The sequence below is a fragment of the Pinus tabuliformis genome, chromosome J (assembly GCF_031772625.1).
Source record: "Pinus tabuliformis cultivar Carrire ecotype Pingquan chromosome J, CPIR1, whole genome shotgun sequence".
Lineage (NCBI taxonomy): Eukaryota > Viridiplantae > Streptophyta > Pinopsida > Pinales > Pinaceae > Pinus > Pinus tabuliformis.
The window spans coordinates 571,158,117-571,185,925 of record NC_142295.1 but is presented as its reverse complement, the minus strand read 5'-3'; positions in this window follow the sequence as shown (position 1 = coordinate 571,185,925).

Here is a 27,809-nt window from a genome sequence, read left to right as displayed (position 1 = left end):
TTTGTGCAAGAAGGATTTAATTGTTTGCAAGTTTATGTCATGCTTACAAGGTTAAAACTCAAAAGAGGAGAAGGGAAGTTGGATGGAAGCCCTAAAGTTGGGTTAAGGGGACTGAGAGCAAGGTTGCCACAATCTCCAACAATAGTTCATCCTAGTTGCAGTGAGACTCCAGTGAGCATGTCTCATGAAGGGGAACCTACAAACATGACAAAAGATGAGAAGGTATTTAGGAAGGCTTTCTTTGATATGACATAGATGGTGAATATCCTCTATGAAGAGAGGAATACCAAGATGTAGGGTGAAAGTTCCAAACCCCCCAAAGGAGAAGATTATTCAAGAGGAGGTAATGGAAATGGAGGTAAACCTCCACCCTCTCCACCATCTTCTTCATCTTCTTCATCACATGCATCTTCACCCTCTTCCACTAACACAACCCTTACTCTTATTCATCAACATACCTTAAAAGGAACTGGTAAATCACCTTAGTAAAGCTTGATGTTAAATTTGAGATGTCGATGTATAATGGTGAAGTGAATGCATAGAAGCTTGATAATTGGATTCGTCAGTTGGAGGTATATTGCAGAATTAAAAACCTTCAAGAGGATGACATAAAGATTCAATTAGCTTCCTTTAGAATGGAGGGTGAAACACGAGTATGGTGGGAATCAAAGACACAAGAGGAGATTAAAAAACATGGTAAGATCTCAATTTGTTGGTCTGATTTCATTGCTTTAATTAAAAGACAATTCTACCCTCTAGCTTATATGCAGAAATCTATCATGAATTGGTAGAACTTTAGATAGATTAAAGGTCAAAATGTGCAAGATTACACCGAAGAATTTAGAAAAAGGTCTCTGATGTTAGGGTAGATTTGCAATCACAAGACACGTTGTTGAAGTACATAGGGGGTTTACATAGTTACCTTAGGCATATTATCTTAATGTTTAATCCCAATAATATAGATGATGTGTGTCTACAAGCCACTCATCTTGAGGCAAGAGGGAAAAAAACTCCCAAAGAGGGTAGTAAAAATCCATTTAAGGATAAAGAGAAAGAAAAGGGTTTTAAGGGAAAAAAAAAATGCATCCATTAAAAAGGAAGGAGAGAAAACAATATGTAAACATTGTTCCAAAGAGGGTCACGATGAAGCTAATTGTTGAAAGCTTCACCTTGATATGAAACCAAAGAAATTCAACAATAAAGGAAAAGTAAAGGCAACTATTGTCATTAAAGAGGATTTAGGATCTGATTCAGGTGATGAGACTAAAATTACAACCATGGGGATAAAATTATAAGAATTCATTGCTAGCACTAGTATATCAAATTGTCGCACTAGTAATCCAAATGAAGAAACAAGGATTGAATTATTTCATGTGAGGGTAATCTCAAAATATACAAAAATCGACAGAATTTTTGATAGTGGGTCACAAGCCAACTTGATATCTGATGATTTAGTCAAGAAACTTAATATTGAAACCATTTTACATCCCAAACCATGTCCATTGGGTTGGATATGCAAGGACACAAATTTACAGGTTACAAGGAAATGGATTCTTCGGTTTGCAATCACAGCAAACTTCATTGACGAAGTTGAATTAGATGTTGTACCGCTTGACATATCAGGAATTATTTTGGGTAGTCCTTACCTCTATGATAGAAAATCAATATTATATCATCATGAAAACAAGTACCACTTGTTCAAGGATGGTGTGGAGTATATTGTGAGAGCTCATCACAAGAAACTAAACCTTTCATTAGTTAATGCAGGGCAATTGAAAAGACTAGTGAATTCAAGCAAGAATTTAGTGCTTGTTATGATGAAACCCAATGTTGATGTTGATTATGAAGCATTTGATGGTTGTAATTCAAAAATGAGAATTGATTTGCTTGATGTTGTTAACCATGATGATGAGGTGTTTCAGAAAGCAAAATGATTTCCTTCCAAGATGAAAATCAAACATGAAATACCATTGCAGCAAAACGGTCTTCTTCCTAACATTGACATGCACCGGATGTCAAGAACGGAAAGCGCAAAAATAACAAAGAAAATCCATGGGTTGTTGAACAAAGGGATCATCCAACCATATCCATCACCATGTGGTGCACCTATTGTTTTGATTTCCATGAAGATTGGAGAGCATTTCATTAAATGGGACTCAAGAAGCGGCTTTCATCAAAGTAGAGTTGTTGAAGGAGACACATGGAAGATGACATTCAAAACAAAGCAAGGTTTGTTTGAATGGCTTGTTACACTTTTTGGTATTTGCCATGCTCCTAATAATTTCATGCATATGAAGAAAGATGTGCTGAATCCATTTCTAGACATGATAGTCTACTTGGATGACATTTTAATTTTCACAAAATTTCATTATGAACATGTCACGTATGAGAAATAAATACTTGATGTCATATGTAAAGAACATTTCTTATTGAAGATGTCAAAATATATGTTGGATAAAACTTCTTTGATGTACTTGGGCAATGATATTGGAGAAGGTGAGCTAAAGTTAGACCTCTCCAATATTGATGGCATTATGGATTGGTCAATGCTCAATATAGTCATTTGGATAAGAGGTTTTTTGGGGCAGCCCAATGTTGGAGGAAAGAATTTGTTAATTTTTCTTCTATTGTAGCTCATTTGCATTCTTTGGTAGTTGTGCAAAAGGTCTTCCAGTGGGGAGGCAAAAAACAAGAGGCATTTGATGCTTTGAAACAAAAGATCAGTTTAGCCTTTATACTTTCTCTTCTATACTTGAAAAAGTCATTTGAGTTTTAGGTTGATGTATGCGACTATGCCATGGGTGCAATCTTTATGCAATGTGGTAAGCCCATTTCATTTCATTCAGAAATTTACAATGGTGTAGTGTTTAAGTTGCAACGACAAAGGCACTTTCATTGGATGGGTTTTCTTCTACTATTCCACTTGGTCAAAAGGTATAAGAAAGGTATAAGCGACAAGTTTGTTGATGTACTCTTTAGTCCTATAGTTTTTATAATTAATTTCCTCAAGCATCCTTTTGTTTTTCATGAAAGTTATGTTAAAAAAAAATCACACTTTCAAGATGTACATTCTAGCTTGAGTCAAGGTAATCAAGTAGAGGAATTTGTTTACCATTTGCATTGTGGTAAGAAGGATGTTGCTACTGATAGTAACATGGAAAAAGTCAAAGAGTTCATTGAATGACTCCAAATGGTACATCAAACAGTGCAAGATCAAATTGAAAAGGCCAAAGGCAAGTACAAAGCAAGGCATGACAAGCATCGTGTAGATCACAAGTTCCAAGTCAGTGATAAATGGATCGAGATTGGAAAGGTGAGGGAACTATACCCTCACCTGTTGGACAACTGAAAGTGATATTTTGGGGTCCAAAAGGATTCCATTGGGGAGGAATGATCACGTTCTAAAAAAAAAAGCTCAGATTTCAAAGTTGTTGGATTTTTGTGGAACCTAGATGACCATGTAGTGCTCGTAATCCTAAATCCAACGCAACTTGTTTTTTGGGAAATGGAATTCGTATGACTCTAGAAACAAGTTCTGTTCACTTTCCCGAACAGGCGAATTTAAAAAAAAAGACAACCCAATCAACAGTCTGTATTGTTGACGTGGTGCTGATTGGGCAGGTGATTTGGATGCTGACTTGGTAAAATCATTTTTTGGTGAATTATATCGTGCCAAGTAGCACATTCTAAATGGTCAAAATTTCATGGTTTTCAATGGTTGAAATGATGGCCAACCACGGGCTGACACATGGCCTAGACGAAGGATGCCACATGGCAGCCCGGAGGCTGCCATGTGGCAACCCAAGAGGCAACCAAAATTGTTGCATATTCTGAGCGGAGGTAGCGGGGGTCAAACCCACGACCTCCCAACACACAAAGGAGCTCAATACCAATGCACAACAAAGATATGACTTAACCATATATGTCACACATTTCTTATAAAGTTTAATGGCATTAAGTTTGGAGGTGAGGCTGACTTAACCACCCCAATGTGAACGCTGCAACCATCAAGGTTTATGTAACCTCCTAGAGGATTGCCACCACTTGACTGCCGGGGTAACCACCAACATGTGAACACTTTAAGCCATTGTTTTATGTGATCACCGGAGGGAAGGGGCCAGCACTGGGGGCTAGCCCCTGGGTGCATGTCCCTCATATGACCATTCACCTGGTTTTTAGGCCTCGGTGGCTAAATTAATTGTTCGACAAATCCGCCTGGATTTCGGTGGATTTGGTGGCCCGTTAGCATAAAATGGGGGTGAAAATGGGGGTTCGTTGCCAGATTTTGGGCAAATTGTAGAGAGAATAGTGGAGAAACTAAGATAGGTCATAACTTCTTCAGTTTTCGACCAAATTGGGTGCAGAAAGAGGCTAGGTAGGAAATTTTTGACATTCTGGACTCATTGGAGTAGGTTTTAGAATCATTTGAGCATTATCAAAACATCGTTTTACACATTTGAGAATAATAGAGAGGCCCAAGCCATTGGAAGCTAGACCAAGGAGACGTAGCCCAGGAGGGTGAACTCCTTCATCATGTTCCTGTTGTGATGTGTTTTTGGTGATGTTCTGTACATTTATATGCTGCTATTCAATTTCTATTTTATGTTAAATTGCTCATAAAATTAACATAAAAACTTATTTTTGACTTGCAAAACTCATGAATCCTTAAGCACATGAATAAATTTTTATTAATAATCTAAGGAGGATCTTAGCACATAAAAAATAATATTCTTAATAAGATCAGTGGATTCCATAGAACCTAGCGAAGTTGGAAATGTGCAGATAGAATGGGTCTACACCATCGGTGATGGTACCACCGATGTGTTGGGTAATAGCAGTATCGACACAAAAATGATGAGCATACAACACAAATCATGGTTCCTATGGACGAGGGAATGAATCGTATGTGATGCTGTGTGTCGTCAGCATTAGGTGGTGGTAGAATTTTTGTAATGGCGGGTTGATAATGATTGGAAGGAATTTTTTGCAACCTGGGTGGAGTCTAAGGGGAAAATTTTTCTTCCTCATGATGAGGTTGATGCTGAATCCTAAGCTGTCTAAATGTTTGTAACATATGACATGTCTCATAACTATGAGAGATACTGGTGAAAATACTACACACAAGACTAGTGCTAACACTATAAATGGTGTGGGTGTAAATATCATCCATAGTGTGAGATTATGACACTTGATTGGTGTCATGAGGTGGGGCAATTATGGGTGCCAACAACCTTTGGATCTTAGTATCAACATGAGGTGTGATTCCAATGTGAGGTTTTCGTGATGCTGCTATGGCTCCTCAAAAACATGGAAGGTACTGATAGTTTTGCGTATGGTGTGCTTGAAAGCAGATGTGACACTAATGGTGTGAATGTCTAACGTGGTTAGGTTGCAGAGTATGGACCAACAAGAGAAAGAGGTTGTAATCTTGCCCAATTCCAGACAACGATTTACTAGGTTGTTGGGTCTATCCCATAGGAAGGATGTGTGGGGTGATTTTGATGAAGTGAGGCCGTTTCGTCTTCCTTCTAGATCCAAATCGGTAGTGGTGATGGTTGAAACTTTGATTGACGCCTGAATTTGGATCAGGAGGGGTTTTGTCCTCAAATATGCATAAGATGGACCTATATCCATCATCCCCCACTAGTGTGGTATTATCCGAATATTGGGTATCTAGTTCGACTAGATTAGAGTTCTCAATGATGAATCGTTGCATGAATCCCAACATTTTGCAGAATCGGGAAATATATGCGCACCATTGGGTATGATGGTTTCCTGAACAAATGTGGCAGATATGACACCTGCATCTGGGTCTGTTTCTCAGGTTGGGGTGTAGCTTAGGGTAATACCTCCTAAATGCTCGTATCTCGGGACATTAGTTTATGAAATGATATGATTCGTCGCATAAAGCGCATGTGGAGGTATGTTGGGATGTCACTGGTTCTGTTTGTCTCTGAGCATGGTAGGAGGTTGAGGGACCATAAGAGGGATATGAGAAAGAAGTTTCTTCCCTCATGACATAAAAATGGTTTTAGACCCATCATTTGCTGGTAGTGATGGGGTCATGGTATTGGCTTGGGTGAGTGCACCTAACACATCTCGATATCGAGGGATTTCATAGAAATGATGTGTGTCATTCCCATATTCACACATATGGTGCATGCATGGTTGGTGTGTAATGCCTTATAACGTGAAGGTGTTCTATTTTCTCCAACAGGGGGAGGAGGATTCAATGAATCTTTTAGGGCATGTAGAAGCGTTTTTAGCTCATCTAACTCAGGGCACATACTGGTGGGGTGCCCAACTACTTCACACAAAGCACAGGGTGGAGTTATCCTAGTGGATGCAACATTTGAAGCTTCTACCTTTTTTCCTTTTTACTTATCCCTTTTTCTGGCACTGGATTGTGTCAGTGCATACATTTCTTATAGTGGGCTGTTATCTTGAGGAGGTATAGGAATGGTGCCTATTAAGGTGATACTTGAGCTTACCGACATGGCCTAAGGGGCCAGATACTAGACTAGTATCGCCAGAGCCATATTGGGCAACAAGAGTGTTGCAATGACTTGGTGTGAGACAAAACCAGTTGGGGGGAACAAGAAGGGTGTTTGGGTGATAGAATATGGTAAGAAAGAAAGTGTTAGGCCCCTCTAATACTTAAAAAACTTGCGATAATACCTTCTCCACCCAAGAAATCCTTGCAGATGCTTTATGAAACTATGGCATACAAATTGGAGCTTCCTGCAGCTTCCTGAGTGCACCCAGTTTTCCATGTTTCATGTTTAATGAAGGTTATAGATGACAAGCTCCCAATTCAAACAATATTGCCAGAACTTGACGAGGAAGGAAAAATCATATTGGAACCGGAAGCAGTCATAGAAACAAGAACTCGACAGCTACAAAATTGATCAATTTCGGAGTATCTCATCAAGTGGAAGAACTTATCCACTGAAGATTCCACATGGGAGGATGAGAATTTTATATAGAAGCATCCAGAACTACTCAAGCATTGAGGACAACACTTTTCAAAAGGAGAGGGGCATGTTAGGCCTCTAGAATACTAGTGATTCCCCCATTACTATTGTCATTGTATCCCTTATTGTTATTATTGTGCCCCTATTGACCCCATATTGTTATTAGTATGCCCCGTAGAAACCCACTATTGTTATTTTTGTGCCCTTATGTTATTACTATTATGTCGGTTGATTATATTGTGACCCCTTAGACTTCTATATATAGAAGGGAGGTTTAGTCATTTGTATCATCCAAGAATTATTCATTTGTGTAATGTAAAGGAGGTTTCCCCCTCGAAGAGGATCAATTCTAAGGCATTGATCTATCTTTTCTATCTTTTTGTGAGTTGGTTTCCTAACAGAAATATTAGGAAAAAAAATTTCACTGGTTTCTGAAACTGGTTCTTGATCCTAATGGGTGTTTGATGAACTCATCATGCACATCGAAGCTCTTGTGGCTAGAGGGATATCCTCTATCATAGGTGGGTCTCCTGGGAATGTCCCAAGGAGTGTTGATGGATTAAATTGGACAAGACTAAATTCAATATAAGTTGTGACTAATTCATGAGAAGATCCGACAAAAGGTACCACACCATTAGGTGTAGTTAATGTCATCTTCTCATAATATGTGAGTTGGTAAATTATAATAATTTTCCCATCATGGGGGAACATCATTATCCTAAATACAGAATATGCTATTGTTGACGTTTCGTACATGTAAATTCGGCCCAGAAGGATATTATAAATGAACTGTGCATCCAATACTTCGATGTTTATGAGCATGGTTTTATCAGCCAATTTTACTAGAACACCTTGGTATAGTCCTATTGGAATAGAAGGGTGCTCGTCGTACACTTTAAGAGTGATGTCAGAAGGTTTGAGTTTAGGGGATCCAAGTTTTTTCCAAACTTATTTGGACATAATACATGTGGATGCCCCTTCATCGACTATGCAATGATGAATGGTGATATTTTGGACTAAGACTGTGATTTGAAAAGAGACAACTGGTGGTAGATGTGGGGTGGCTTTATCCAAGTCAAAGACCATTAAACAAGAATCAACAAGATCGATTTCTCCTAATGTGGAAAGTAAGGCTTTCCATTGGGTTGGGAATGATTACAAAACTTCCAATGTTGACATAGTTAAAGGAGTTTGGGCTAAGTCATCGACTATGCTATAGCTGTGAGAAGCCTTTGAGTTTTGTCTAGCTCGCCATAAAGTACCTTTAACCATATTTTGGATAGGCTCCATGGCATATTGATGGATGGTCAAAGGTGTTGTATGTGATACAATAGTCGAGGTGGAAGGATTGGTTTCTGGTGGAGTTCCATACTCTCGGTTGTGTGTCTACAGGAGAACATCTTCCCCTGCCATGTAAATGTTGTGGTTTGAGGCACTTTGGGAACTTCCTCCAGAAGGGTTCTGGTGTTGTTGGGAGTGTTCCTGCTAGGTATTTACCACTCCTTGATGGGGGAAGGGATGTTGCATCACTATAAGTTGTTGGTTTTTCCCCCTTGCCCCCCACTGTCTTTCATCCTTTTCAACTTATGGAGTTGAGGACAGTGGTGGGTGTAATGACCATACTCACCACAAATGACACAAGCATGATTAGTCCATAGATTCGTATTCTTATTTTGCCTTTGTGGGTTGTTATTGGTTGGTCCCTGGTTTTGGTTTCACTTGGGTTTGCCCTCAGCCAGTGCTCAAGAAGGTTGTTGTTGATTGTTATCCCCTTGGTTAGGCTCCCATTTGGCTTTCTCTTTGATTTTTTTCTTAGAAACATTAGGTGGGTTAGCTATGTTCAACTGTTCATGCAATTATTGTTGTTGAGTGAGAGAAGGTTGCACTAGATTAACCCTTGCATTAGCTTGTGCTGGTGGGTTATTCTGTTGAGGTGCGAGGAAAGATAAATGTTGGTTCCCTTCTCCCTAAATGGCGTATGAGTTTTTGGAAGGAGGAATTGGTTCCATGTTCCTAGGACGGTATGGGCCACCTTGCATGGGAGCGTATTGACCACCCTGCGCAGGTTGATATTGGTTAACCTACATAGTAGCATTCTGCATCAGCGTAGGTTGTCCAGGGTAATATGTTGTGTGATGTGGTGCTGCTATGGCACCAAATGGTTGGCCGCTTACTCTTTCTCTTATTACACTATGTGTGACTAAAGGGAGATGGGAAACACAAGTGCTTTAAGAAGGCTTTCATATGCTAGCCTAGGTTCACCTAAAAGACACAAGGGAAGAAAATATTACTTTCTTTCTGTAATGACACTTGGCCCTAGTCCCAAAACTAATGAAATGAAAAAATGCTTTGTTTAGTAACAATATTTTTGGATGATATGCCACTTACTTCTTTACTAATTAAGCTATGTGATTTGCAAAAACTAGCAAAATAGATTGAAAAATATGTGTGGAATTTGGCCACTTACTTTCCCCCTAATTAAGCTATGTGAGAATTGTGAATAAAAATAAAGATAATCTAATTACCCTACTAATTATGATTAGTAGAGTAATTAAGTAATCTAAACTGACTGGAAAAAATTGCAGAGGTGAAGGAAATTCACTAAAGGCTGCCAATCACCTGAAAAAAGTAAAATTACAAGGAATTTTTCTCTTTCTAGAAACTGCGTGGGTTTTACCTACACAGATGTGGCTGCACGCCTGTCTGAGAAAAAAGTGCGGCTTATGCATTTGTCCGTCAGAAAATCGAGCAATCAACAAAAAAACTGTAAGAAAGTAAGTTTCTCGGCCACCAAAAAGTCTAAAAGGTCCTGTGAAAATTCCATAGAGTTGATGCACGTCTTGTGAGGTTATAATGCAGAGAAAAGGTCCTGCAAACACAACCATATAGAGTAAAGAAAATACAACATTGGAATCGCTAACCTTGTTGTAGTGTTTTTGTAGCAATGGTGCACCAAAAGACACCTTCTTAGTAGTAGGTTGTTCCCTACAAAGAAAAACAAGAATTTTGGTTGTTGTCAGTGGACAAGCATGAAGAAACAAAGTATTGCATATGGTGGAAACAATACATAAATAAACATAAACTAAAAAAAAGAGATAAACAAATAATTCTTAATGAAGAAAACAAGTAAGCATAATGATGGGAAATGGCTCCCTTGATTGACTGTTGGTGGTAGAATATGAATACAAATAGTATAATGATAAACACTTGAAGAGAATTCTTTGAGCTATGGTCCTCAAATATCCTCAACAAGGAATTTCTTTTATTCACTCTCTTTGCAAGCTTCTCCTCTCTATCCAAGAAGTATCGAGGCTCTCAATGGTGAAATTTTGTCCATAATAGAGTGAAGTATTGCTAAGAATCAATTCTACCAACACAATAGTGCTCTACTTCTTCTGCTTCAACAATGAAATGAAGGTTTTCCTTGATAGAAATTTGGCCAGCATAACATTGTCCTTATTTTGGCTCTTCCATGGCCTGTTTATATAGATTTTTTTTGAATCCCTCTTCCCTCTCTTGGTTCTTGAATAAAAATGACTTATGAGAAGGACAAGAGTATTCCTTTGAGGGTTTCATATCTTCAGGGTGACACAAATTCAACTCTCCTTGAAAGAAATCATGTTAGGGAACCATCTTCCAAGTGTGGGGAGTGGTCTTGAATTGCTGAGTTGACCATTTCTTCGACCGCACGACCTTCGAAGAAAATACTGCATCATGTGACTATCAAAGGGAAAGTCACGCAATCATCAATTTTTAATTCAATATACATTGGACCTTAAGAGAAATTAAAATTTTTGAACTTAATAATGCCTTCAACTAGAAAATATTCACTTGTGCATTTTGCTGAACGACTTTGGGCGTCTTTTGGATTGTAGAAATATGTGTACAATTTTCTGGTGTTAACAACACTCACAAAACAATTGTTATATAATATTATGGACCACCTTATTAACATATTTATGGGATTGGATATTGATTGATATGATACAAGTCCAACAATGGATAATGTGCTACTTGGCTTTAAGGAATTAAATTTTCCACAACATAAATTTAGGTATAACATTTGACAAGGTTAGGACAATAAATGTTACCAAGGGTAAGGATATACATTTTAAAATCATAATTTAATTAAAAGAAATAACCTTTCCATTTGATAATCCACCCAATCATATATTGTACATTCAAATAACAAATTTCCATATTTAAAAAAAATTCATTCAACCAACATTAAACCATACATTATACATTGAATTTGATCCATAAACTGTCATCGATATTCCATTGGACAATTCGTCACAACAGATATGATAATAATATATTTAAATTCTGAAATTTTACACTATTACAATTTTATTAAACTTCTAGATCTGTAAATTTAATTGTAATTAGTGCATGCATGTGAATGGAAATTATGTAGAAAAGTAGAGAACAACAAAATAAGCTCATACACACACATAAGACACAATATATGCTTTGGTAAACCCTTTCAGGAGAAAACCCAGCTGGAAGATGAGGTTGATTCACTCTCTTTCTCTATCTGGAAAATAAGGCTGCAGATACAAATAAGTAATGCCTATGGGCCATGCATTTCTACAGTGCACAAATCCTATTTGTTTTCTCTACCTCTTATATCTCCTATCTATCTTTGCTTAACTATGGAACAAAATTCTCTCAAAAGAATCGAATGCCTCTTCCTCCTAGTGGCCGGGTTATAACAAAACACGATAGTATACTAGTAGTTAAGTTTGACTACATCAAATCTTAACTAGAGTTACAATATAGACTATTCTAAAGTATTTTACATCAAAAACATGTGGCTAGCCCCTTTTCTATGAATAATGTGCGCTGACGTGACATCCTCCCAAATTATAGGTAAAAAAACAGGAAGGTCAACTTTTGAGTGGCATAATTTTTGCATACAGACTCTCATTGACACGCTTCTTGCATTGTTGGAAAGATCTATGTGTGTAGAATAGCAGGAAAAGGTATTGCATGAAAGCGGAAAGATTTTACCCCCAAAAACATCATTTGATGCCTCAAAACGCTCCTGGAAGGTTTCAGACCCTGTTTCACCAAACTGGGTCTCGCCGGTAAAAATGGTCCCATGAGTTGATTCCTCCACTTTTTCCACTCTGAATGCATCGAGATGAATGAAAAAAATATAATGATCCAATCCAGATCAAAATTTCATATGAATTATTTGAATTGGTCATTAATAGTTGTGCACAATGCAAAAGCTAAACTTTCTCATTTCTTAGGGTATGTAATACATAATTTTGAAAGTGTTGATAATTATTCCATATCATATACAAAATATTTAAGGTTATCAAATAATTGAGTAGTTTTTAATTTAATTATTAATCTGGTGTTCGTATGAACTTGTGAACTATCATGCACCGTATATGCTAGTGTAATAATGTGAAATTGTAAAGAGGTTGTAGTATTCTAAATGGAAAAATTAAGATACTTTTACAAGTCACTAGGAAAACCACACCATACTTGTAATCAAAATCGCACGTGCAAGAAAGTAAAGAGGTAGGTTTCTAACTAGTGGACTTAGGAAAATTGATGTCATGACCCCGAACATAGATAGAATTACTAATCTTAGTTGTAGGAAAGTAAATGTCAATTCTATATCTAATCAACTTAGTAATATTGATGTTGTAAACCCTAACACAGGTATACACTCCACAGAGGTAGAAAGTAAAAAGTGTGAATTGTTCAAGTATTTAGATGATCTTGAATTATGTAACAAGAATGCACATGAAATACAATGGCTAACAAACTGCAACAAACTACTAGTTGCAAGAGATTCAAACCACACTGTGTTATAAATAATTACACCATGAGCTAAATTAATAACTGCAATTTCTGGAAGACATAATAAAGTAGAAATGAATATCAAAACAAAGTAATTAGTTGAATTTATAAAACATAGCACTATCATGTTAAACACACAATTACAACAATCTAATTTGTAGCAATAGCCTAAATTATGAGTTACAACTATGATCACACATGCTTTGCAGTAATAGTAAGTTCACAAGATATTGATTAATGAATTTCAACAATGTATATGATAAATAGTTGCAACACTATGTAAATAATATAGTTGCAACAAATTATATATATTAGAGTTGGAACAATTTAAATATTAGAGTTGTAGTAAGGTAAGAAATAGAATAATTGTCGAAATATAAATACTTTAAATGAAAATACAACTACATTATAAAGTTACAAATAATACCTCACTGAGGATATGCCCTATCTCCCTAGGAGAGGCACAGTTAAGAAAAAAATAAGGCATTAATCAATTAACATAGAATCAACTGAAATTGGAATATAACAAAAACTTGTATTACAAAAAATCAAATTACAATAACAACTCTCTTGACTCAGTTGATTCTCCAACTACCAACCCTTATTCCATCTCGAATAGAGTATGGTATTTTGTACATGATGTCAAATACCTAAATTAAAACAAGGTTTTAATTGAAATTCATGAGAATCAGGCTATTCCACCTAGTTACAATGATTCCACCAAAATATAAAAAAATTGAGCAAGTGCTAACTCATTCAACTATGTGACAAGTAGAAACTAGGTTGATCTTTTCTCATTGAGACACCAATTGTCTTTGTCACTTTCTTCATTGGGAGATTGATCGATTTAATAATTTTGGGAAATATGTTGGAAAAATCTATGTGGTTGAGATGATGCACTATACCAACAGTCTTAGAGTTGTAGCACCCTTCCCTAATGGTCAATTGTCATAGTTGCAACACTAGTTCTGGAGTGAGATGTAATGACGATGTTGTGTGAGTTGCAACATCAATGAGTTGTAACATGAGTGGTAGCACTTTAGATTTGTAGCACTTGGAGTTGCAACACTTAATAGTTGCAACATGTATGTTGGAACAACAAGTTGCAGCAATTGGGAATAGGGAGTTGCAACACCTATAGTTGAGCGGTGAATTACAACAACGATCAATAGTAAGTTGCAACACTTGAATTTTTCTCATGCTGAAGGTACTTGTGCATATCTACCTTCTAAATACCACTAATTATCATATAATTGTAATTGTGTTCCTAAATGCATAAAAATGAGAATTAAAATGACATATTAGAAAGATAATTGTACCTTGATCGAAAATGTATCTTCATGGAAAAAAATGGTGTTGGGATGAGATGAAAAAGGGAAAAATATTTCCAAAAATTTATTACATGGGTGTTAAAAAGATGTCAAACTGGGCAACCATCACTACTACCCATAATAGATGTTAACATTAGAATTAGCCTATCATCATTTTACTACTATAACGAAGTGTTTACATAGAATTATATCATTGATAACACAATATTTTAAAGAAATAATTTCACTTCAATTTCATAACTATAATGACAATGGACAAAACTTAATTTCTCTTTTAATCCATGTCTAACAAATTATATTCCTTTTAAATTGAAATCATGTATAAACTAAAAACCTTCCTTTATTCATATCTATCAAGATATATCTCATTACATCAATAATAGGAAAGAACATTTTCCATACAATCAATAACAAGCACCATAAGGAATACTACTACTTTCTAGAATAATTTTGCTTAATCAAATGCTTCCAACTCACTAGTGAACCTCCCTGCTTGCTGCTTGGATACTCTTTTCCCCCACAAATCCCCAAGCTTCAATGAGGTTGTAAGAGAGATGGATTTTCTAGTAGTGTGGAAGACAACATCACAAGCCGAAGAGGTTCCCACTCAACACAATCTCCACACACACCGGACCCACAAAAAATATCAACTTAGTCACTTAAGATAATTCTACATTAGGACATTCATCTAACATTAAACTGAATAAAAGGTGAGTCTGTCATAGCTTGGTTTTATTTTATAGGGGTTTTTAGTGTTGTCATTTTTATTCTTATGAAAAATTATTAATATCTCTTAATTCCAATATTCCTATCGTTCACCTACCCATGTGTCCAAATTTTATCAAGGTTCTCATGAATATCATTTCTTATTTTCTTTAGAAGACCAGTTTCTTTTACCCCAAAACATGTTTCCTAATTTCTCTCTTACTTGTCCCTTGATCCCAATTCAAATTACCTTATTTTGGTGCTCATGTTTTTCTTCAACTTGAGTTAGCCATTAGGTGTCAAATTTATGTCTCTAATCTCCCCTACTTTTTCTGAATTTCAAATTAGTTAGAGATTCCAATTCTATGCTTCTTCCCCATGGAGCACTCTGATGAATATCATTTTCCTTAGTTTTTAATTTGATTGTTTTTAATTCATGTACACCTTCCCCCCTTAAATGCTAATATTTAATCAACATTTTATTGTTTTTTTTATTAATTTTAGCATTCTCCCCATAGTTTTTATCATAGTTAGAATATTTAATTAAGTTACTTCATTTTGATTTTATGAAATTTTGATTTTGGACTATCCCCATGTCTCTTTTTCACAAGTCTTCTAAATTTTAATTTTAATTTTACTTTTAAAACTTCCTTTTATTTATCCTCCTTAACTTAAGTTGTTTTTAGCCCATTAAATTGAATTCCATTTACCTTTTTGTTTCCTAATACCGAGGGTGCCAAGTTAGTTGTTCCCTTCAATAAATTCCTCGTGAAGTTCCAAGGTGGCCACAACACTTTCCCTTCAAGTATCTATAACTAATTGAGGGGAACATAAGCAGGATGATGAAGAAAATCATTAAATCTAGGGTCACCCTTTTTTGTGAGACTAATGATGATGAAAGCTTAAGGTGTCTATATTAATGTGTGCCTTTGAGTGACCAAATCTGTGATCCAACTTTCATATCATCGCAAAATTTCAAGGTGAAAGTGTCCAACACTTTCCAACCTAAGACACAACTAGAGTGCTAATGGGTGGAACCAAGGACATTTTTCCACCCCTCCAAAGAAGATCCAATCTGCTCCATACAACCCCATTACCCATGTGTGAGCCATTCAACAAGCACATAAGTTATGCTTGCAACCACTCACATGCCATCAATATCTTGTAACAATATATCATGGATAAATTCAAATTTCAGCATCAAATGTACTCAATAACCAAACTAGAATCATTTCCCAATGCACGCTTATGTGCCATCATGATCTTACACACTCGATATCATGATCATCAATATCGCATTAATATCATAATCATTGATGCAGTATAAATTGATAATCAAAACAAACACATCATGAGTGATCATCACATAAATAATAAACATATCATCATTGTCGGATGCCCACAAAGAATAAGTTTAGGTCACAACATTTGCCTTAAGAGTCAAATGAAAATTGAAAGTGCTTGTCTATAGGGCACTACATATAACTTGCAAGTAAAACATTTTCTATTTCATACAATCCACTAAATGTTTGTCATTTTCTAATGTTTTGTGTACCAAATGAAATCAAGGAAAACACTTTCTTTTTTGCATAAAAATATTTTTTGCATTTTCTTAAAGGAAGGAAACATATTTATATTTGAGATAAATAAAAATACAATACTCAAGTGTTATAAACACGGTCCAAAAAAGGATCATCCATAGATAGATCTCTTTAAATATTCCAATATAACCAAAAATATTCACAGCTTTCATGATATACATATACTATCCATTAAGTAATTAAAAGCAAACACTAGACTTAACAGTCCCACGTATTGATAAATTACAAATTCGAAAGGAGTTAAAAAATAATTAAATGAACAATATTGTAAAACCACTATATGGCCATCTTGCACTTCGTCAAAGGAACAATAAAGCTCAGTTAATTGAATTTCTTCCATTGAGATCTAGTTTTCAATCTTCTTGTGATTTTAAAAATTACGAGTATAGTTTATCCAAAGAAATTGATTAAATATTTCCTTTACTTGTAGTGATAATGGAACAAAAAAATTATTTATCAATTGGAGGATTCCTTTCACCCAATTAATAACCATAGATAAATCACCCATGGCCTAAGACTATTAATCCCTCTATCCAAAGAAAATTTTAGTATGCATTGTGATCTAAAAATTAGAAAATTAACAAACATTTTCTCCTTCAAGTGATTCATATTTGTATTGTATAATCCATATCAAATATATATTGCCTTGTCCTAGTTTTATTTGACATAGTTTTACTTTTACTTTGATTTCTGAGACAGATACTATGACATACACCTTATTTTCGAGGAATTAAAAATTAATGGTTTGGTTATTATTTCATGTGATGATGTATCATGTTGTGCTTACTTTGATTACCAATATTAACTATGTTGATGGTTATGTAGTAGTTGATATCTATGGTTTTGATGTTGCTTATTATGCATATATTGTGATGACTTAACTATATGATCAAATGTCATTAACAATTGTATGAGAATAGTGGGAAACCACAATGGCACATAGGAATGTAAGCAGATAATGGTCCTAGTTTGGTTATTAAGTACAATTGACATTGTGTTGTAGGAAACAACAAGCCCCCATTTTGTATTTAACCATAATAGAAAATGGGGACCCTTTTTAAAATTTTAGCCAAATTTTGTCTTTTTTCATTAATATTTCACTTTGAGATATATCTATATATATAATTTAAATATTTTTTATTTATATATAGTTAAATTTTTTAATAATCATCACAAACTTGAATTTATACTTTAATGAATAAATTATATAAATAAGGCCAAAGGCCAGAACCACCATAGCCGAGCACTTTTAAAAAATGGAAAAAGTATAATATAATGCTTGTATATATGCATTAATAAAACCCTTTATTAAACCTTCACACGCCTTATTTTTATGGCTTGATACGTCACCTCGAGGCTTTTCCCCAAAGCTTTCACAAACAACTCCTTCCCATTCTCTTGGGTATCACCTTCCAGGGTGACACAAGGAAATATGATAGCAAGGCATCGCAGGCTCCCTTCATCTATTTATTATCCTGACCTCTCCCATTCACACTCCATTCCTTATCCTTTGAAAGTCATCCTGGAACATCTTGTTGACACCTAATCCTTGTGATTGGGTGAATTTATGTAAATAGATAAATAAGAAATATGAACAGTCATCGGGAGATGAACTGAACAGTCTCTCCCTCATGTATATAATGAAGACCTACCTGATGGAATAGAACACACGAATCAATTTTTTCTTTAGGAGTTACTGCCTGGCCTGACATGGTATCAGAGCCAGCACCTTTTTTAGTTTCCCTCTGCTTTGTAACTCCCTCCTGCATATTCTACTTATATTCTGCCCATGTTCTATAGGCTGACATCTTTATCATATCCCTGCAAAATCTCATTCATTTTTTAATGTATTTGTTGTGCGTGAGTTCCATTTTGCTGTGTCTTATACGCATGTATTCACTGTGAGTTTCAACCCACGACCTGTGCTCTACAATTACTCCGCCATTACCACTGTTTACCACAGTTTTGTTCTTCCATATAAACGTTGTTTCATATATGATTTACGCTACTCCCTCCTGGTATTTTAACGCTGGCCTAAATGGTATTTACAAAGACCTGTGCTAGGATGTTATGCTATTTTATTTCTTAACTGTTAATTTCTTGTCCCATAACAGACACAGAGCATTTCGTACCAATATGCCACTGTTGATTCTGCATCATGGACTCGTGGCTTTGTCCCCTTTCTGCGACAAAATCACGCTGCATTTGATAGGGAATTTCTAGGCCAGTAACTCGAATCATATTTCTGCAAAATTGGCACATTCCCGGAAATGTTAGTCATTGCATTTTCCCGCAGAACTAGACCATCCCTGTGCATGTTGGCCATTTCGTTTTGTGGGGGAGCACTGAGACTGTAAGGGCTTGGATAGCCCACCAGAGGATTTCTGTGAGTGGAGCTCTCGTCCAATTGCCATCCCTCATTTAACTGCCAAAATCTACCGCATCTGCTATTGTTCCTCAGTTCGATTCCCATGGTCCCCTATGTTTATAAAGGGTCTGAATATGGACAGAATATGCTTGTCGGAAAAAGCATAAATGTTCAATGAATCTTCTGTCCTGGTATTTGTGACCAGCATGTGCGGTGCCTATACATGACCGTGGACTATCTTCGACCTCGGATGTATGCCAACACGATTTCTTTATTGACATATACAGCGTGGAGAACTCATTCTGTGATGATTTGGAAGAGAGTTTTTGTCAGTGCATCGCTGATCTAAATGTTTCTTTGGGAAATGTTTTATAAATCAATTTTCATTTAAAGTGTTTTGAAGACTCCGCCATAGTAAAGTGTTTTGAAAACTACAGTGCATTTTTTTTTCCTTTTACACAGCAAGTGCAAATTGTTTTATCACTAGAAGAGCGATTTTTTTCCACTGTACATAGTTTTTACAGAATGCATTCAATCATATCCATGGTGGGAATAGTTCTCACTGGCAAGGAGAACTATCCTGAATGGTCCCGGATGATAAAACACACCCTCATTTTCAATGAGTTGTGGAAAGGAGAATGTGTCAGAGACGGAGACAATGAACCAGTACAACCTACCTCAGACAAAGAGCTTGTCATTTGGGAAAACAAGAATAGCAAAGCTTATGCATTAATCGCAACATCTGTAAATGAAGAGGCGAGTCACCATATTTCGTCATATTCAATTGCCTTTGAAGCCTTACAAAAGCTGAAAGAACTCTATGACTCACATTCTGCACTTGAAGTTGTTTAACTCATGATTAAACTCTTCACTCTTGAACTGCAAAATAATGATCCTCTTGCTCTTGCATCTGAAGTAAAGTCTATAATGCATGATATCAAATCCATTAAGGTTGAATTGGATATTCCTCTTATTTCTTTTCTCAAGGCACTTTATCCTACTTACTCCAATTATCTTGAGTCATTGCAAGCAAATGGAAATCTCAAAGATATCACCTTTGACTCTCTTGTGAAAAAGTTTGCTGAAAGAGAGAAAGCTTTTGGAAAGAAGAAAACCCCTGAATATTTTGAAGAGGCTGTGTGCCTTGCTCATAAAGAAAAGCATCCTGCTTAAGATTCTTCAAGAGGAAGAGGTGGTCGAAGAGGAAGAGGAAGAAATTTCAGAGGCAGGGGGGACAGACATTCTCAAGGAGAAAAGGTAGATTTGCACTGCATTCGCTACAAAAGAAATGGATCACATGATGCCTCTACATGCAAGCTACCATGGGACAAAATTGAGTAGAAAAGAAACCAACAGAAAGGTAAAATTGATGATACAGACAAAGGTAAAGCACTTGAATCCGCTCACTATGTTGTGACACAATGTAACATTGGAGTAAATGAAGATTTATTTAATGCTTCACTTTCTTCTTGGAAAAATGATTGGTTTCTTGATTCAAGAGCAACCTGCCACATGAATCATAGAAAATATTTTTTTGAAGATTTCACTGACAATGTTGATGGAGCAGTATACTTTGCAGATCAATAAAAAATCAAGCCATCAGGGCTTGGCACAATCAGGCTTAAATTGCCTGGTCTTCCAAACTTTCTTCTAAATCATGTTCTATATCTCCCACAGCTCAAGAGAAACTTGCTTTCCTTGGTCCACATCTTCCAGCAAGGTCACTCCATTCATATGTTTGATGGCAAGCTTGAGGTAAGAAAAGCATCTGACCACTCACTTGTCATGAGGGGAATAGAAGAAGAAAGGCTTCTCAAGCTGCAAGGAACCTCTGCTCGTGCACAACATTTCTCATACAATTATCATCATGAAGAAGGTACACTTCCATCAAGTTTATTATGGCATGCTAGATTTGGAAATTTGAACTATGACAATCTCCGCTTGTTGAAGAAAAATGGTGTTGCTGGTTTGCCTACAATTCCTAGGAAACTTAAGCAATGTGATGCTTGCATTCTAGGAAAACATAACAAACAGTCTTTTCATGATTCAAATTCAAGAGCACATAGAAAAATTGAAATCATTCATTCAGATTTATATGGTCCAATGCCCGTTCATTCTACAAATGGAAATAAATATATCATGACATTTATTGATGACTACACCAGAATGTGTTGGGTTTATTTATTGAAGAATAAATCTGATGCTTTTCAAACATTCAAGAATTTTCATAAATGGATTGCAAATGATGCACAATCTCATATTGGGTCTATTCGCACTGATAATGGAAAAGAATACACATCAAATGAATTTGAAAACTATCTTCCCCAACATGGGATCAAACATCAAACAACTGTGCCTTATAATCCCCAACAGAATGGTGTAGCTGAAAGAATGAATAGGACAATCTTAAATATGGTACGATCCATGCTCTTCTTCAAAAATGTAAAGATAATGTTTTGGGCTGATGCTATTCTATGTGCTGCATATATAAAGAATAGATGTCCATCTAATGCTATAAGAAACAAGACCCCATATGAAATATGGTATGGATATGTTCCTTTGGTAAAGCATCTCAGGGTCTTCAGTTCCACTTGTTATGCCTTGATACCAAAGGTACATAGAAACAAACTTGGTGCTAGAAGTCGTAAGTGTATCTTTCTGGGGTATTCAAACACCTCCAAAGCATACCGCCTCTATGATGAAGTAAATAAGAAGTTTTTTGTATCTAGAGATGTAATTTTTCTTGAATCATCCAAAACTGACAATGTTGTTGAGCGGCAACTTGATTGCTTGGATAGATTCACAAAAGCAAAATCATTTCAAGAATTTGATAATCAGATTCCACATCTTGAAGGGCAGATTCCTATACTAGATCAACATGTGGAATCTTCTTCTGAAGAACACTCTCCCCCACATGAAACTCCAACAACGGATGATGCTTTAAGTGATGTGATTGATAGAATTGGGAGACTCAATCTTGATTCAGTGCCAACTCAATCAACGGAGTAGCTTGGACTGTTTGAAAAAGGTCCCCCAAAGTGGTTGACAAAGACACTTGGAAGTGTTCATCCTGATGAGGTTGGAAAGACAGGGACTAGAAATTCAAACTGGAAAAATGGAGGTGATGTGGATGACTCTAATTCACCTGTTGATATGGATGTTTCTTATGATTGTGAATTGAACTTATCTATAGATTTTGAACCAACTTTCTTCAAAGAAGCTGCTTCTCATGATGAATGGAAAGAAGCAATGCAAAAGGAGTATGATGCCCTCATAAAGAACAACACTTGGAAGCTGGTTGATCCTCCATTAGGAACCAAACCAATTGGATGCAAGTGGGTCTACAAGAACAAGTATAAAGCTGATGGCTCACTTGACAAGCATAAAGCTAGGCTTGTGGCAAAAGGTTTTGCACAGAAGGAAGGGGTTGATTATGAGGAGACTTTTGCCCCCACAGAAAAATGGGCTACTATCCAGACAATCTTTGCCCTAGTAGCTCAGAATGGTTGGAAAGTCCATCAAATGGATGTAAAAACTGCTTTCTTAAATGGAGATCTAAAAGAGAATGTTTTTATGTCCTAGCCTGAAGGATTTGCTGTGAAAGGACATGAACATAAAGTATGCAAACTGGTGAAGTCCTTGTATGGCCTCAAATAAGCACCGCGAGCCTGGTATGAAAAACTAACTGAGCATCTTCTGAAACTCAATTTCAAACATTATGATCTTGAAGATGCAACTTTATTTGTCAAGAAAGTTGGCAAAACAGTTGTATATCTTGTGGTATATGTAGATGATCTTTTGATGACAGGGAACAATGAAAGCTACATTGCATCCATAAAGAAGGAATTGGGGAAAAGTTTTGAAATGACTGATTTGGGCTATGTTCATTACTATCTTGCCATTGAAGTAACCCAACATTCGAAGTCCATATTTCTTTCTCAAAAGAAATACATTGGAGATCTGTTCAACAGGTTTGGCATGACAGAGTGCAATCCTCTTACTACTCCAATGGAACAAAACTTAAAGCTCACATATATTGAAGGAAAAGAATTTGAGGATGCAATAAAGTATAGACAACATGTAGGAAGTCTCAACTACCTAACTACTACCAGACCAGACATTTCATTTGCTGTTGGAATCCTCTCCAAGTTTATGCAAAAGCCTTGTGAGGGACATTGGTCTACTGCAAAAAGAGTTCTAAGGTACTTGAAGGGAACTCAAGACTTTGGAATCAAGTATACACAGGTGGACGACTTCAGCTTGATTGGATACTCTGATTCAGACTTCGATGGAGACAAAGAAACTGGAATATCAACTTTAGGATATATCTATGAGTATTGGATCAGGATTTGTCTCCTGGAGATCACGCAAAAAATCAGTTCCAGCAGTTTCCACAACAGAAGCAGAATACATGGTAGCAGCTGAAGCAACAAAAGAAATTGTGTGGCTCAGGAAAATTCTTGAAGATTTACAGGTAAAACAAGTACAATCAACTCCACTCATGATTGACAATACCTCTGCAATAAAGTTGGCCAAGAAACCAAAGTTCCATGATCGAATGAAGCACATCAATACTAAATATCATTTGATTCGACATCATGTTGAGGCCAAAACAATCCATCTCCATCATTGTTCCACAAATGAGCAAATTGCAGACATCTTCACCAAAGTGCTTGGAAGAGAAAAGCTTGAACGATTCAGAATGATGCTTGGACTCACGAACATCCCTTTAGATTAAGGGGGGAATGTTGACACCTAATCCTTGTGATTGGGTGAATTTATGTAAATAGATAAATAAGAAATATGAACAGTCATCGGGAGATGAACTGAACAGTCTCTCCCTCATGTATATAATGAAGACCTACCTGATGGAATAGAACACACAAATCAATTTTTGCTTTAGGAGTTACTGCCTGGCCTGACACATCTGTCCCAAAGTTTTCCTTCGTTTCTTCAGTCCGAAGAGATGAGATCGAACTCCCAAGATAAATCATCGTGACACATCTTCTTGTGGGACCTTCTCCCATTTGTGTTTCCACCACCTCATTGGGCCTTTAGTATCCTTCCTTCCACATAATCCCAGAGCTTGTTACCTTGAAACTTTTAACGTGCATTCATTTGTTTCTTTTAGGATCCCATTCCCAAGTCAATCTCTCCACACGACATATATATTGAGTCACAACATTTTGTATTGGACCAACACGTGTTTACCCTCCAATTCACCCTAGATCTAGTCATCCTGATAATTTCCTTAGTGCACACTCTTTGTTTCTTTCATGCTTTAGTGCCTAGGCTGACGTAGAAACCATAATGATTGCTAACTCACCTCTCACCCAAATCAAATAATTCCACCTATCACTCCCACACAACTACACTATTTATGTGGAAAATCAATAAGCACACCCAAAATTCAATTTTCTACTCACCACCTTCTACGCATTTTAACTCCTGCATGTAAAACTTAATGATTTAAAAATTGTATGCAATTATATCAAATTAATGGGTTTTATTATGAAAATAAAATTTTAACCCTGGATTCCATTTCTAATAGTCTAATACTTCTATAAGGCCTACTAAATCTGCCAAGACGGTGAAAGCTAAGAAGAAGATGTCGGTCCAGCCACCAACACGGCCATTCCTGAAAGTAATTAATGAGAGGTTGTTCGATTATTTTCTCTTTTTTGATACTGCATGCATGATGGGCTCTGGAATTTTGTCCTGGAACACAATGTATAACTTATTGGAAGAATAATTACAAATGGAAGATTACTCAAAGCTGACACTAGCGACCATAGAGCAAGGTGGTAATGAAACTTCGAAGAAGACAATTCAAAATGCCTCAAAATATCATCTACACATAATTGTTCCTCGCCCTAAGCTTTTTCCCTATACTAATATGGTTCAATAGGTGGCAAAAAAAGTGGACATTATAGGAAGGTAATTTGTCACTTCATGGGGCACAATTATTGGTTCATTCAAGCCAGAACACCTCCAAGGTGTGTATCAACTGTCTGAGCCATAATTTTTGTATAATTCTTAGTTTTTCGATAGTTTTATGAAATAATAATGTAACAATACGATGAAAGAGCTCCTTGGTTTAACTATATAATGGAGGAGAGACCCCAACAAGCATAAGAAATAATCATCTCACAAATATTCCATACAATGCTCAAATCCTCCTTTTAGTTATGTTACCTCTATGCTATGTAGATTATTTACATATCAAAATGTCTCACAGTTTCTATTAGACTGGGTCCCTCTTATTCATAGGGATCCTGACAAGTTTATTTTTAATTGGGCCCAAATATTATTTGATAATATCATCAAGCATACTCTCTTTCCGCACTAAAGTTACGCCCACCCATAATCCCCCTTTTTATATGTCGATATTCATAATGGATGCCATCTGTTTATCCTTGGATTTTCCAGCAATGGGTTGGAAACGGAAACTTGTTGATCCTATGCCCATCCACATTTATCATAGTAAATTGTAGGAAGATAAATTTTCGACAATTTTTATCAAATCTGTCATCTTATCATGATTCCCATTTATCAAGCCATTTTCAATTCCAAGCCTCCAAGAATGTTTACAACCGCTATGGATTGTCTATAAGAATTGGGGATTGATTCACAAAAGAGATTTTTTACTTATATTAGGGTTTGGGAAAGTAATAGTAAACCACATGTTTTACCACTTTCTGTCCTAGATAAGCTCTTATGTAGAGAGGTTTCCCACCAAATAGTAGGGACATGGATAACCCTTGAACTAAATAAGGATTCCAAGAAAGTGTGTCCAGAATTCCCCTTGAAAATCGGTTTCTTTACTCTACAAAACTACACTCGCGCTGAAAAATAATTGAAACTCTTATATGAGTTAAAATTGGCTACTATTATTGAAAATCCAAATGATCCTACCAAGTTGATTGAAGATTTGACTATTGTTGCAAATATTAGGAGATGTGTTCATGAGACTAGTCATTATGATGAATTTTTTTTGTGGGGCTTCTTCTTATTTATCAGTTTACAACAAAGCTAAATAGTTTCCTCCAAACAACTACTAGTATTTTCTAGTTTACAGGGACACAAGAAGGTCTCCTTGCCACTACATTTGTTGAAATTTCTAGAAGAAGAGGGCCATATCAGTAAAGGCCGCCATTTCTTCAACACATCAAGTCAATCCTCAAGAAATTACACCTATTCAAGTTTCTTCTTTGAATTATGAAGAGAAACTTACTTCAAAAAATCCAGTGATTAATGATATTATCAAAGACTAGAAAATATTTGAATAGATTACTTCAAAACTAGCTAGGCCGAAAGAAGAAACAAGAATTCTTGAAACAAGTGCTATGAATTTTGTTGGACAACAATCAATTGATGTATCTCCTAATATCTTAAAGACAACTCTTGCAAAATCAATTGTTATTGGTAAAATTCCTATCAGTTCTTATCCTAGCATGGAGACAATTCTAACATCTCCAAATGTTGTTATTCAGTTCAACATTGAATCAATACCACTCATAGAGGTATTCTATAGCCCAAAGCACAAGAAAATTCTTAAAAAGAGCAAGAAGAAAAGGAAGGACGATGAGACACAGGTTTCATCAACAACTACTATTTTACCAACAACCTCCTTGGAGATAGTTTGGGAAGGCCCATCGGCAACCTCTGACGAGAAACTTGAGGAATTAACTCAATATGTAGGGGCTTATGCTTCTGCCAGTATGGACAAAGAAGTAAAATTCAAAGAATTTATTAGACAAATATGAAAGAATACAACAACTGGAACAACATTCCTCACAAGCTCAGGCCCAAATGCAAGCTCAAGTTTCTTTGGTCAGAGGCCAATATGAGTTTGAAATCAAGTAGAGAGATGACAAGATAGGTGAATTAAAAGAGAATATAAAGCATTCAAAGAAAAATGATTTAGAACCTTCTAAGTTTAAGCATGAAGCTCATGAATTAAATCAACAACTTCAACATGAGCAACAACTTCTCTGCAACAAATAAAACATAAATCTAGGCTCAAGAAAAGTTGGAAAATTATTTTCTTGATGATGTTATTGATATTGAAATCCATCATGATGAAACTATTCATAGACTCAATGAGATTTTGTAATGGAAATAAGATCCTAAAAGGTTCTTTCGAAACCTGCCTAGGATTAATGAAATGCAAAAGTCTAAGGTTCTTCATGTTTGGAAGAATAATATATGCTTGTTCAAGGAATTATTAAAATATGTTGAAAGACTTTGTAATTTTTTTATTAAATATATCATTCGATCACGTAAATAAGAACAAATATTACCAAGTGATTAAGAGGAGACTATCCTAGAAGCAGAAGTGTTAAAATCAAAATGGAAAAATAATAGGGTAGATTTTCATGAAAGGATTGAACATTTTTCAAAAATAAATTTCGAGTTGACCTAGGAATCCCTCATCAAACCACATGGTTATATTCAAGTAACCAAGATAATCATTGAACATGCAACTCAATTACTTCCATCCTTGCAAGCTTAGGTATTTAGCTGTCAAGTGAGCATTACACCTCACTCTCATCCTGCGCTAGCTCATCTTCCAGAAGTCTGTCAGTAATGGCAAGCACCCACTGGCTCTTCATCAATGAGTCTCTTTCGAAATTGAATATTTCATTTCAATTTGTAACAAAATGTCTATTTTCTTCCAGTTTGTTTTTTCTTTAGTTGAGAGAATGTTAGAGATATAACTATTCTCTCTTTTTTGTTTGAAAAACTATTCAAACCACTCTCGGGCTCATAATTAAGGGTTCTGAAATTTCGAAAGAAAAGGCTTTATTGCAATTCTGTACAAGTCCCTTTTTTAATACAAGCTAAACCACTTTTGGTTCCATGTCTCAGAGAAGCAAAGAAGAATTGGTACAATTATTGATTTTGCCTTGTTTATATTTTTGATTGCAATCATCTGAGTTTATTCATGTTTATGAGTGAAGGATTAATAATTCATTTATGTCTTATTGTATCTATCATTCGTAAACAT